This window comes from Hyla sarda, chromosome 3 (assembly GCF_029499605.1).
Source record: "Hyla sarda isolate aHylSar1 chromosome 3, aHylSar1.hap1, whole genome shotgun sequence".
Classification (NCBI taxonomy): Eukaryota; Metazoa; Chordata; class Amphibia; order Anura; family Hylidae; genus Hyla; species Hyla sarda.
Window position 1 is genome coordinate 24,643,635 of NC_079191.1, and position 13,736 is coordinate 24,657,370.

General features: G+C 46.2%; 1 protein-coding gene across 3 annotated transcripts in view; it reads left to right on the top strand.

Annotated features, from left to right (window-relative positions):
* The first annotated feature begins 1,090 nt into the window (after positions 1 to 1,090).
* The window catches only part of RCAN2 (regulator of calcineurin 2), a 121,772-nt gene continuing 109,126 nt past the window's right edge, over positions 1,091 to 13,736 (top strand). For 2 of the 3 annotated variants that reach the window (XM_056563921.1, XM_056563917.1), the window contains exon 1: positions 1,091 to 1,180. The gene's annotated coding sequence lies outside the window, so the exon portion shown is untranslated. Of the gene's footprint in view, positions 1,185 to 13,736 lie in introns of all 3 variants that reach the window. The other variant, XM_056563918.1, reaches the window with a different exon arrangement.

Consider the following 13,736-nt stretch of genomic DNA (forward strand, 5'->3'; position numbering starts at 1 on the left):
ATATACCCTGTATACATCACACACACGCAGTATATATACACTGTATACCTCACACACACACACGCAGTATATACACTGTATACCTCACACACACACAGTATATATACACTGTATACATCACAAACACAGTATATATACACACTGTATACCTCACACACGCAGTATATAGACACTGTATACCTCACACACACAGTATATATACACTTTATACCTCACACACAGTATATACACTGTATACCTCACACACACAGTATATATACACTGTATACCTCACACACGCAGTATATAGACACTGTATACCTCACACACAGTATATATACACTTTATACCTCACACACACAGTATATACACTGTATACCTCACACACACAGTATATACACACCGTATACCTCACACACGCAGTATATAGACACTGTATACCTCACACACAGTATATATACACTTTATACCTCACACACACACAGTATATACACTGTATACCTCACACACACAGTATATATACACTGTATACCTTATATACACTGTATACCTCATATACACTGTATACATCACACACGCAGTATATATACCCTGTATACCTCACACACACAGTATATATACACTGTATACATCACAAACACAGTATATATACACTGTATACCTCACACACGCAGTATATAGACACTGTATACCTCACACACACAGTATATATACACTTTATACCTCACACACACACAGTATATACACTGTATACCTCACACACACAGTATATATACACTGTATACCTTATATACACTGTATACCTCATATACACTGTATACATCACACACGCAGTATATATACCCTGTATACCTCACACACGCAGTATATAGACACTGTATACCTCACACACACAGTATATATACACTGTATACATCACACACGCAGTACATATACACTGTATACCTCACACACACAGTATATACACACTGTATACCTCACACACAGTATACAGAGACCCCAGTCAGGGCTCTGCGCTGCACTCTCCGCAGTTCTGATAAGTTCTCAGGTTCACCTCACAGTGGGGCGGGAAGCGGCGCGGTCGGGCGGCCTCTGATTGGCTGGCCGGGCTGTCAGCTGTGCGCCTGTGTACGGGAGTGATGCGGGCGGGGACAGAGCGGGAGAGGACACACACACAGCTGATCTGCTGCTGCTGCTGCAGGTAGGTGAGAGACTGAGCTCCGGGGGATTGTGGTGTTATTGTACAAGGTGATGGGTGCCAGGAGGAGCCGGTGATGGGTGCCAGGAGGAGCCGGTGATGGGTGCCAGGAGGAGCCGGTGATGGGTGCCAGGAGGAGCGGGTGATGGGTGCCAGGAGGAGCGGGTGATGGGTGCCAGAAGGAGCGGGTGATGGGTGCCAGGAGGAGCGGGTGATGGGTGCCAGGAGGAGCGGGTGATGGGTGCCAGGAGGAGCGGGTGATGGGTGCCAGGAGGAGCGGGTGATGGGTGCCAGGAGGAGCGGGTGATGGGTGCCAATAGGAGCTGGTGATGGGTGCCAATAGGAGCTGGTGATGGGTGCCAATAGGAGCTGGTGATTGGTGCCAGGAGGAGCTGGTGATGGGTGCCAGGAGGAGCCGGTGATGGGTGCCAGGAGGAGCCGGTGATGGGTGCCAGGAGGAGCCGGTGATGGGTGCCAGGAGGAGCCGGTGATGGGTGCCAGGAGGAGCCGGTGATGGGTGCCAGAAGGTGATAGGTGCCAATAGGAGCCGTGATGGGTGCCAGGAGGAGCGGGTGATGGGTGCCAGGAGGAGCGGGTGATGGGTGCCAGGAGGAGCGGGTGATGGTTGCCAGGAGGAGCGGGTGATGGGTGCCAATAGGAGCTGGTGATGGGTGCCAATAGGAGCTGGTGATGGGTGCCAGAAGGTGATTGGTGCCAGGAGGAGCAGGTGATGGGTGCCAGGAGGAGCAGGTGATGGGTGCCAGGAGGAGCCGGTGATGGGTGCCAGAAGGTGATGGGTGCCAGGAGGAGCCGGTAATGGGTGCCGATAGAAGCTGGTGATGGGTGCCAGAAGGCGATGGGTGCCAGGAGGAGCTGGTGATGGGTGCCAGGAGGAGCCGGTGATGGGTGCCAGGAGGAGCCGGTGATGGGTGCCAGGAGGAGCCGGTGATGGGTGCCAGGAGGAGCCGGTGATGGGTGCCAGGAGGAGCCGGTGATGGGTGCCAGGAGGAGCCGGTGATGGGTGCCAGGAAGTGCTGGTGATGGGTGCCAGGAGGAGCCGGGGATGGGTGCCAGGAGGAGCACACTGACACATGGGTACATGTCAGGGTAGAATACATAGAACCTGTGCAGGACATGGCAGGCAGAGGTCAGCTGTGTGACAGGGGGGCACTGGCAGTCTTGGGGGGCTAAGCACTGGGGTACTGGGGGCATGGGGGAGGATGGGTGAAGTTGCACATAGAAGGGGCTTCATATGGGTGGGGGTCTGTATATACAGGTAGGTATTATAACAGCATCTTTTATGTATATGGACTGATAGATCCTATGCATGACTGGGGTGTAAAGTTGTTATTTGGGGTCATTATATTCTCCGTTTCTATCCATCACCTTCCATCTGGATCCAACTTTGTAAAAGTAAAAAAAAGGTCAAAGATGGGACCGGCTGCCCTACGAGGCCATGTACTGCCTAATATTGTATCGTGTACTGCAAGATAGAATGGGAAATGTGCAATATAGGTTATAATGTGTAATTGTATGACTTCTAATAGAGAGGTGACTGTAGCAAATGAGATCTATCTATCTATCTCATATATCTATCTCGTATATCTATCTATCTCATATATCTATCTATCTCATCTATCTATCTCATATATCTATCTATCTATCTCATATATCTATCTATATATCTCATATATCTATCTATCTATCTCATATATCTATCGATCTCATATATCTATCGATCTCATATATCTATCTATCTATCTCATATATCTATCTATCTATCTCATATATCTATCTATATATCTCATATATCTATCTATCTATCTCATATATCTATCGATCTCATATATCTATCTATCTATCTCATATATCTATCTATCTATCTCATATATCTATCTATCTATCTCATATATCTATCTATCTATCTCATATATCTATCTATCTATCTCATATATCTATCTATCTATCTCATATATCTATCTATCTATCTCATATATCTATCTATCTATCTCATCTATCTATCTATCTCATATATCTATCTATCTCATACATCTATCTATCTATCTCATACATCTATCTATCTATCTCATACATCTATCTATCTATCTCATACATCTATCTATCTATCTCATACATCTATCTATCTATCTCATACATCTATCTATCTATCTCATACATCTATCTATCTATCTCATACATCTATCTATCTATCTCATACATCTATCTATCTATCTCATACATCTATCTATCTATCTCATACATCTATCTATCTATCTCATACATCTATCTATCTATCTCATACATCTATCTATCTATCTCATACATCTATCTATCTATCTCATACATCTATCTATCTATCTCATACATCTATCTATCTATCTCATACATCTATCTATCTATCTATCTATCTCATATATCTCATATCTATCTCATATCTATCTATCTATCTATCTCATATCTATCTCACATCTATCTATCTACCTACCTATCTCACATCTACCTACCTATCTAAAATAAAAGTCATTCCAGCAGCACACCATGGATTATGAGAATGAAGTGGTTTATTCACCCAGTGTCTTGTGACATCGCACGGTCCATGTTGTGCTGCTGGAATTACTTTTATTTTGGATACTACACATAGGACTCCTGACCAGAGCCTGGTCCGCTTGCACCCAGCATCATTTTTTTTTCGATTTGGGTTGTGCTGCTTCATTCTTTGCAATTTTATCTATCTATCTATCTCAGTTTTTCCTTACCATGTAGCCCCCCCAAACTGTTGCAAAACTACATCTCCCAGCATGCCCAAACAGCCTTCGGCAATCTATCTAGTACCAATCTATGCAACTAAGTCAGAAAGTTATTATAAAGGGGGTACCAATAATTTCGGCATCTTCTACTCTAATTCAGCTTCTCTTCTCCATGTGATATGCAGATAAGCAAATATCAGCTGTAAATGGCACCTACCGCCCTATGAGGCCATACTTAGGGGTCTGTTCACATGGTGTCGTATAGCAGTTTGTGGCAAAATGCTGTAATTCATTCATAACTTAGCGCAGGGGTAGGCAACCTTCTGGTGCTGTGCCCAAATGTTTTTCAAAGTCGCTTTGTGTGGCGGCTGTGTGGGTGTGGCTTGCTGTGGGTGGGGATTGTGGGGGTGTGGCTTGTCACAGGGTGGGTTTTTTACAGAATTGTTCCTAAATATTGTTCTCACTGTAAGGACCTTGAAGTGAGAACAACCTTTTTAACACCCCACCATAATACAGACCCCAGAATCACCACCCACCATAATACAGACCCCAGAATCACCACCCACCATAATATAGACCCCAGAATCACCACCCACCATAATACAGACCCCAGAATCACCACCCACCATAATATAGACCCCAGAATCAGACCCCACCGTAATACAGACCCCACCGTAATACAGACCCCACCGTAATACAGACCCCAGAATCAGTCCCCACCATAATACAGACCCCAGAATCACCACCCACCATAATACAGACCCCAGAATCACCACCTACCATAATACAGACCCCAGAATCACCACCCACCATAATACAGACCCCAGAATCACCACCCACCATAATACAGACCCCAGAATCAGACCCCACCATAATACAGACCCCAGAATCAGACCCCACCATAATACAGACCCCAGAACCAGATCCCACCATAATACAGACCCCAGAATCACCACCTACCATAATACAGACCCCAGAATCACCACCCACCATAATACAGACCCCAGAATCACCACCCACCATAATACAGACCCCAGAACCAGATCCCACCATAATACAGACCCCAGAACCAGATCCCACCATAATACAGACCCCAGAACCAGATCCCACCATAATACAGACCCCAGAATCACCACCCACCATAATACAGAACCCAGAATCAGACCCCACCATAATACAGAACCCAGAATCAGACCCCACCATAATACAGAACCCAGAATCAGACCCCACCATAATACAGACCCCAGAATCAGACCCCACCATAATACAGACCCCAGAATCAGACCCCATAATCAGACCCCACCATAATACAGACCCCAGAATCAGACCCCACCATAATACAGACCCCAGAATCAGACCCCACCATAATACAGACCCCAGAATCAGACCCCACCATAATACAGACCCCAGAATCAGACCCCACCATAATACAGACCCCAGAATCAGACCCCACCATAATACAGACCCCAGAATCAGACCCCAGAATCAGACCCCACCATAATACAGACCCCAGAATCAGACCCCACCATAATACAGACCCCAGAATCAGACCCCACCATAATACAGACCCCAGAATCAGACCCCACCATAATACAGACCCCAGAATCACCGCCCACCGTAATACAGACCCCAGAATCACCAGCCACCGTAATACAGACCCCAGAATCACCAGCCACCGTAATACAGACCCCAGAATCACCAGCCACCGTAATACAGACCCCAGAATCAGACCCCACCATAATACAGACCCCAGAATCAGACCCCACCATAATACAGCGCCCCCCCCCCCCCCTTACATAATACAGACCCCGGTCTTGTTGCGTAACAATATACATACAGTTACACTAACTGACTTTTGCAATCAGCGTTCTCCTCTTTCTTTCTGTTCTCCATCTGGCTCAGACCACCATGACGACATCTTGCAGCCAAAACCCATCTCTGCAGCATCTGCAGGACAAACATTTTAGTTTCTGCATTTTTCCAGTGCTCTCCACACCTCAAGTATAAAGTGCAGAATTCTGCACTGCTGAGCTACGATTTTCCTTGGATATAGGTAGGTAGCTATGCAGGTAGGTAAGTAGATATGAGGTAAGTTCATAGGTAGGTAGCATGGTACATAAAATGGGTAGCTATGGATGTAGGTACTAGGTAGGTACCTGGGTGGGTAGGTAGGTAGCAAGTAGGTAGCTAGGTAATTAGGTTGCTATGTAGGTAAGTAACTATGTAGGTAGGTAGCCAAGTGGCTAAGTAGGTGGGTAGGTAGCCAGGTAGGGAAGTAGCCAGGCAGGTAATTGTGTAGGTAATCAGAAAGGGAAGTAGCCAGTGCTCCTCCACATCCATCACCCCCTCCCTGTGCCCACCCTACACACTTCAGACCCCCTTGATACTGTCCCTGCCTTTTGTTTTCCCTAAGGGCAGTATATTTGTTTTGGTGAATTCCTCCCCCCCCCCCCTTTCCCTCCCTGCTGATGCCAGGATTATAAAAAAAATATATAAATGTTTTACTCACCTATATAGCAACAATTCAAGTATAAAAGTTGAGCTCTCCTGGGCGCTGATCTCCGATAGAGCAGTAGGACACGTTTCCAGGTCCAAAGTATATTGCTTACCTGAGGAAGGGTCCCTTTCGGACCAGAAACATGTTGTTTTTAGTGCAATAAAATATACTTTGGACCTGAAAACGTGTCCTACTGCTCTATCGGAGACCAGCGCCCAGGAGAGCTCAACATTTATACTTGAATTGTTCCTTTACCGGACCAGCGAAGCTATACCCAGACGAGCTGAGGCTGCAGGTTCCAAACTTCTATATTGATTCCTTCTTAGGTGTTGTGCTCTTAGCGCAACACCCTCTGGTAAGTGGGTTTTCACCTACCTCTTGCCAACTGTCTTAAACATACTTCACCAGGGTCACGTACCGCTCTTTTTTCTTTTTCCTTCTTTCACCTATATATAGCAGGCAGGGATCTCCTGGGCAGCAGAAGCTTGGTGTGTTCTTCTCCCGCTACAGTGCAGGCGCCGAAGAGTGACGTCATCAGCACCTGCGCTGCATTCGGGCAGAGGTCACAGGTCTCCTTTCAGTGAAGCCGCAGGTCCTGTGGCTCACACTGATAGAGAAAAGCGGCGCTCACATGCTTGGGGATCCGGGACAAGTGTCCTGGATCCCCATTAGCGGAGAGAGCGCCTCTCTGCCCAGAGCCCTGCGTGCCACTCAAAAGCACCCTGCGTGCCATGAGTGGCACGTGTTCCGGGGGTTGCCGACCCCTGACTTAGCGAATCTCGCAGTACTTTGCGGTAATCGCAGCATTAATTTGACCGCTCTTTGGGGGAGATTTATCAAAACCTTTGTAGTAGAAAAGTTGTAGTAGAAAATCAGAATACTACTTTTATTTTTGAGAGGCCTTTTTAAATCTAAAAGAAGCGATGTGATTGGTTGCTATGGGCAACTGATCAACTTTCCCCCTGCACAGGTTTTGATAAATTTCCCCCCATGAACTTACCTGGGTTGCCCATAGCAGTAGCAACCAATCAGATCACTTCTTTCATTTTTCAAAGGACTTTTCAAAAATGAAAGAAGTAATCTGATTGGTTGCTCTGAGCAACACAGCAACTTTTCCTCTGGACAGATTTTGATAAATCTCCCCTTTGTGTTCTTTCCACCGTCGGGCACCTAGAATATTTACTGTTCAGTACAGCGGTGTGGATGGTGCCCAGAGATATAATAGTAGGTCTTCTATTCATAATGTGGTATCTGCGCTAAGATGTCAGCAGCCGATCCTGTAAGGTGTGAGGTGCGGCCTCCATGGATCGGACTTCTTTCTCCAGCACATCCCACAGATGATCGACCAGATGCGATATGAGGAATCTGAAGGCTGAGTCCCCATCTTGATCTCTTTGTCGTGTTCCTTATTCCTGAACAATGTCTGCAGTGTTGCCCAGGTTGCATTTTCCTGCTAAAAGAGACCACTGCAATTAGGGGGTCCCACTGCCATAAATCGGAGGACTTAGTCTGTACAATAGTTTGGTAGGTGGAACGTGTCACGGTAACATCCACATAATGGCAGGACCCAAGCTTTCCAGTAGAACATTGCCCATCACACTGCTCCTTAGGCTTGTTTTCTTCTCATAGAGTATCCTGGTACCATCACTTTTCCAGGTAAGTGGCGCAAACGCACCCGGCCGTCCACATGATGGAAAAACGTCATCCATAAAACCAAGCCACCTTCTTCCATTGCTCCAGTTCTGATGCTCACGTGCCAGGGCAGGGGTGATTTGACCGGTCTGCAGGGGCCCCATACACAACAAGCTGCAATGTCCTGTGTGATCGGACTCCTTTTGGAACAATTAGCTGTACTCCACTGGAAAACATTATTTTTAAAATCAACTGGTACCAGAAAGTTAAACAGATTTGTAATTTACTTCTATTAAAAAATCTTAATCCTTCCAGTACTTATTAGCTGCTGAATACTACAGAAGAAATTCTTTTCTTTTTGGAACACAGAGCTCTCTGCTGAATCACGAGCACAGTGCTCTCTGCTGACATCTCTGTCCATTTTAGGAACTGTCCAGAGTAGGAGAAAATCCCCATAGCAAACATATGCTGCTCTGGACAGTTCCTAAAATAGACAGAGATGTCAGCAGAGAGCACTGTGCTCGTGATGTCAGCAGAGAGCACTGTGCTCGTGATGTCAGCTGAGAGCACTGTGCTCGTGATGTCAGCAGAGAGCACTGTGTTACAAAAAGAAAATAATCTCCTCTGTAGTATTCAGCAGCTAATAAGTACTCTAAGGATTAAGAATTTTTAATAGAAGTAATTTACAAATCTGTTTAACTTTATGAAAAAAAAATTTCCAATACTTATCAGCTTCTGTATACTACAGAGGAAGTTCTTTCCTTTTTGAATTTCCTTTCTGTCTGACCACAGTGCTCTCTGCTGACATCTCTGTCCATGTCAGGAACTGTCCATAGCAAGATAGGTTTGCTATGGGAATTTGCTCCTGCTCTGGACAGTTCCTAAAATGGACAGAGGTGTCAGCAGTGAGCGCTGTGGTCAGACAGAAAGGAAATTCAAAAAGAAAAGAACTTCCTCTGTAGTATACAGTAGGGATCGACCGATTATCGTTTTTTTTATGGCCGATACCGATAATCGGTGGAGGTTAGGGCCGATAGCCGATAACTTATACCGATATTCCGGTATAAGTTATCGGCTATTTATCCCCCCGCGACACTGCTGCAAATCATTGATTTAAAGCGGGCGCTTTAAATCAATGCACTGCAGTGGCTTTTGCAGTGCCATAGGCCGCCGCCGCCACCCGCTTCTCTCCCCCTACCTGTCAGGGGGTCTTGAGACCTATCACCAACACCGCTCCCCCCCCCCCACCGCACCGCACCGGCCCCATTGCCTCCCCCATCCCCGGTTTTATAATTACCTGTTCCAGGGGTCCACTCCACATCTGGCTCCGGTGGCGTCCTCCTGAACTGTCACTGTGCGCACTGACGGTGACGTCACGTCGCGCACGTCACGTCACTCGTCATTGCGCACAGCGTAATGCAAGACGCAGCAGGAGCAAGAAGTAGCGTGGGCTCCGGTAACAGGTAATTAAAAAATCGGGGATGGGGGAGGCAATGGGGCCGGGGCGGTGGGGGGTGCGACGCGGCGGGGCGGGGTGGTGCGGAGGTCGGGGCATTATCGGCTTATCGGCAAGGTAATTGCCGATACCGATAGTGCCCAAAATCGTGATTATCGGCCATACAGATAATCGGTCGATCCCTAGTATACAGCAGATGATAAGTACTGGAAGGATTAAGATTTTTAAATAGAAGTAACTGTATAACTTTCTGGCACCAGTTGATTTAAAAAAATGTGTTTTCCAGTGGAGTACCCCTTTTAAGGCCTTTTCCAATGGTTCTATTCCAATGGAGTAACTAAAGAATCCAGAAATGTTGGTGGAGGACTGGGTTGGGGACCATTGTTCTACAGCATCTCTGGGGGGATCGGACCCTTACCCGCTAGCATTCACCTCGCAACATACATCAGTGAACCTTGGGCTGCCATGACCCCATCGCTGGTCCCCGGTTGTCCTTTTTCCGAGCACTTTTGGTGGGTACTAACCACTACGTGAACATCCTACAGGACACGCCATTTTGGAGAGGCTCTGACCCAGTCAACTACATATCACAATTTGTCACAGTCGCCCAGATCCAAATGTTTGAGTTTCTTCTTCCAACAAGATCTAGAGGTCACTTTCTACCTAATATATCCCACCATGCTATAGTCACCATGTAATTTCCTTCACATTTCGTGGTTTTACTGTTCTGGCTTGGTGTTTTCCAACCAGGGTGGCTCCAGCAGTTGCAAAACTACAACTCCCAGCATGCCCGGACAGCCTTCGGCTGTCCGGGCATGCTGGGATTGTAGTTTTGCAGCAGCTGGAGGCACCCTGGTTGATTGTCTTTAATATGACTAGTAATAATGCTTCTTTATTAGTATCTGAGTCATAGACTTCTAATAGTTGCCATTCATTTTAGGTTTTTCAATACATCTGTAACATTTTTGGTCCGTCAGCAACTTTTGGCTATGGGCTCATGGACCTAGACACGTGACTGCTCCATGCAATCTCCAAATTTAACAGAAATATGGCCATAGAAGTCTGTGGGGTTATACTGTGCCTGAACTTGTCTCTGAGCTATAGGGACACCACGTACAGCGAATCCTAAAAGAAACTTAAAGGGGTATTCCAGGAAAAAACTTTTTTTTACATATATCAACTGGCTCCAGAAAGTTAAACAGATTTGTAAATTACTGCTATTAAAAAAATCTTAATCCTTTCAGTACTTATGAGCTTCTGAAGTTAAGGTTGTTCTTTTCTGTCTAAGTGCTCTCTGATGACATGGGTCTCGGGAAACGCCCAGTTTAGAAGAGGTTTGCTAGGGGGATTTTCTTCTAAACTGGGCGGTTCCCGAGACCCGTGTCATCAGAGAGCACTTAGACAGAAAAGAACAGCTCAACTTCAGAAGCTCATAAGTACTGAAAGGATTAATATTTTTTTTTTTTATATAAGTTATTTACAAATCTGTTTAACTTTCTGGAGCCAGTTGAGATATATATATATATTATAAAAAAAAGTTTTTTCCTGGAATACCCCTTTAATAGTAAGAAATTTAAGAACTCGTAAGGTATATACAAGTGGTCTCCAAACTGTGGACCTCCAGATGCTGCAACACTACAGGATGCCCAGACAACCCCCAGGAGTTGCAGTTCCATAGTTTGGAGACCACTGATATATACAGGAAAAAAAATAAAATAAATATATATGTGTGTGTATGTGTGTGTGTATATATGATATATACATACAGTGTGTGTATGTATGTGTGTGTGTGTGTGTATATATATATATATATATATATATATATATATATATATATATGCAAATCATCATAAAATGTTGCAGTATCTTGTAATACCTTTTTTATTGGACTAACAGCATTTTGTAGAGACAAGCTTTCGGGATTCCTCCCTTTATCAAGTCCAAAGCAAATAAAGGGAGGAATCCCGAAAGCTTGTCTCTACAAAATTCTGTTATTCCAATAAAAAGGGTATTACAAGATACTGCAACATTTTTTGATTTGCATCTGCATCACTGGACTAATACGGCTACTCAAATTTACTACTGTGTGTGTGTGTGTATATATGTGTATATACATATATATATATTGTTGGTGGTGGTGGTGGTTTGTGTTGGTGGTGGTTTGTGGTGGTGGTGGTTATGGTTTGTGGTGGTGGTGGTGGTTTGTGTTGGTGGTGGTGGTTGGTGGTGGTTATGGTTTGTGTTGGTGGTGGTTATGGTTTGTGGTGGTGGTGGTGGTTTGTGTTGGTGGTGGTGGTGGTGGTTTGTGGTGGTTTGTGTTGGTGGTGGTTTGTGGTGGTGGTGGTTGGTGGTGGTTATGGTTTGTGTTGGTGGTGGTGGTTTGTGGTGGTTTGTTTTTAAATATTAGAATTTCAGATTTCCCTGGTGGTATAGAATGATGGAGGGGTTAGTATTTGATTACTTGGTGGTCTTGGGCAGTGTTTTCCAACCAGTGTTCCTCCAGCTAAATGCTGCCTGGGCATGCTGGTAGTTGTAGTCCTACAACAGCTTGAGGCACATTGTTTGGAAAACACTGGTATAGAATAATATCCACATTCTTGATTGTCCAGACTAGAAGAGGGTTTAAGATTTATGATATATTTTTGGTGGACTAGATCTATGGTACAAATAAAGAGGGTGGTGGTCTAGGGTGCAAGAGGAAGTTCATTTTTGGTGGTCTGTGTTAATGGGGGGGGGGGGGGGTAGTACCAGGTGATCTTTGGTACAAGAAAGGGTTGATAGCTAGTGGTCCAGGATACAGGACCTGATGATCTGTGGTAAAAAAAAAATGGTAGTTAATACCTTGTTGTCTAAGGTACAAAGGGGAGGAAGTAGTACCTGGCGGTCTAGGCTACAAGAAGTTCTTAACTACTTGGTGGTCCAGGATATAAGACCTTGGGGTCTGTGGTAAAAGAAGTAGTCAATACCTTGTGGTCTAAGGTAGAAAGAGGAGGGGTAGTACCTGACGGTCTAAGCTACGAGAGGTGCTTAACTGCTTGGTGGTCTAGGGAACAAGAGGTGGGTTTGGGGATAGTAACTGGTAATTTGTGATACAAGAGGTGGATAATACCTGGTGGTCTAGGTTATTAGGAGGGGGTAGTACCAGGTGGGAAATACTTGATGGCCTGCGGAAGAGGTCCCCAATCCAGTCCTGAAGACCACTAACAGTCCAGGATATGAACTTTCTATTCCAATGGAGTAGCTGTGAACACTGGGAATGTTGATGGGCCTTGAGGACTGGGTAAGAGACCACTGGTAATCTATGGTACAAGAGGGGGTTAATACCTTGTGGTCTGCATTGCACAGGGGGGGGAAGTACCTGGTGGTTTAGGGTGTAAGATGGTGTTAATAACTGATGTCCTAAGTTATAAGTGAGAAAGTACCTAAAGATCTATGGTACATGTAGGTCCTAATACCTGTTTAGTCTAGGGAACAGGAAGGGGTTAATACCTGCTAGTTTAGGGTAGAAGAAAGGGTTAAATTACTCTTTGGTCTAAGGCTGAAGAGGTGGCCAACAGAGAGGATTGTATGACTGCCGACCATATGGGTACGTTCACATGTGGCAGATTTTTATGCCGCACAATCTGCTGTAAATTCTGGTTACACGTTATTTTTAATGTCACTGTGGATATCCCCTGTACACCTGCCCGTCACTATAGTCCACCACGGACTCTCCCTGCGCAAATCCACAGCAAAAACCTTGAGTACAGAATATAGAGAGGGTGTCCGCAGCGTATAGAGAGGATGTCCGCAGCGTATAGAGAGGACGTCCGCAGCGTATAGAGAGGACGTCCGCAGCGTATAGAGAGGACGTCCGCAGCGTATAGAGGGGGTGTCCGCAGCGTGTAGAGGGGGTGTCCGCAGCGTGTAGAGGGGGTGTCCGCAGCCTGTAGAGGGGGTGTCCGCGGCCTGTAGAGGGGGTGTCCGCGGCCTGTAGAGGGGGTGTCCGCGGCCTGTAGAGGGGGTGTCCGCGGCCTGTAGAGGGGGTGTCCGCGGCCTGTAGAGGGGGTGTCCGCGGCCTGTAGAGGGGGTGTCCGCGGCCTGTAGAGGGGGTGTCCGCGGCCTGTAGAGGGGGTGTCCGCGGCCTGTAGAGGGGGTGTCCGCGGCCTGTAGAGGGGGTGTCCGCGGCCTGTAGAGGGGGTGTCCGCGGCCTGTAGAGGGGGTGTCCGCGGCCTGTAGAGGGGGTGT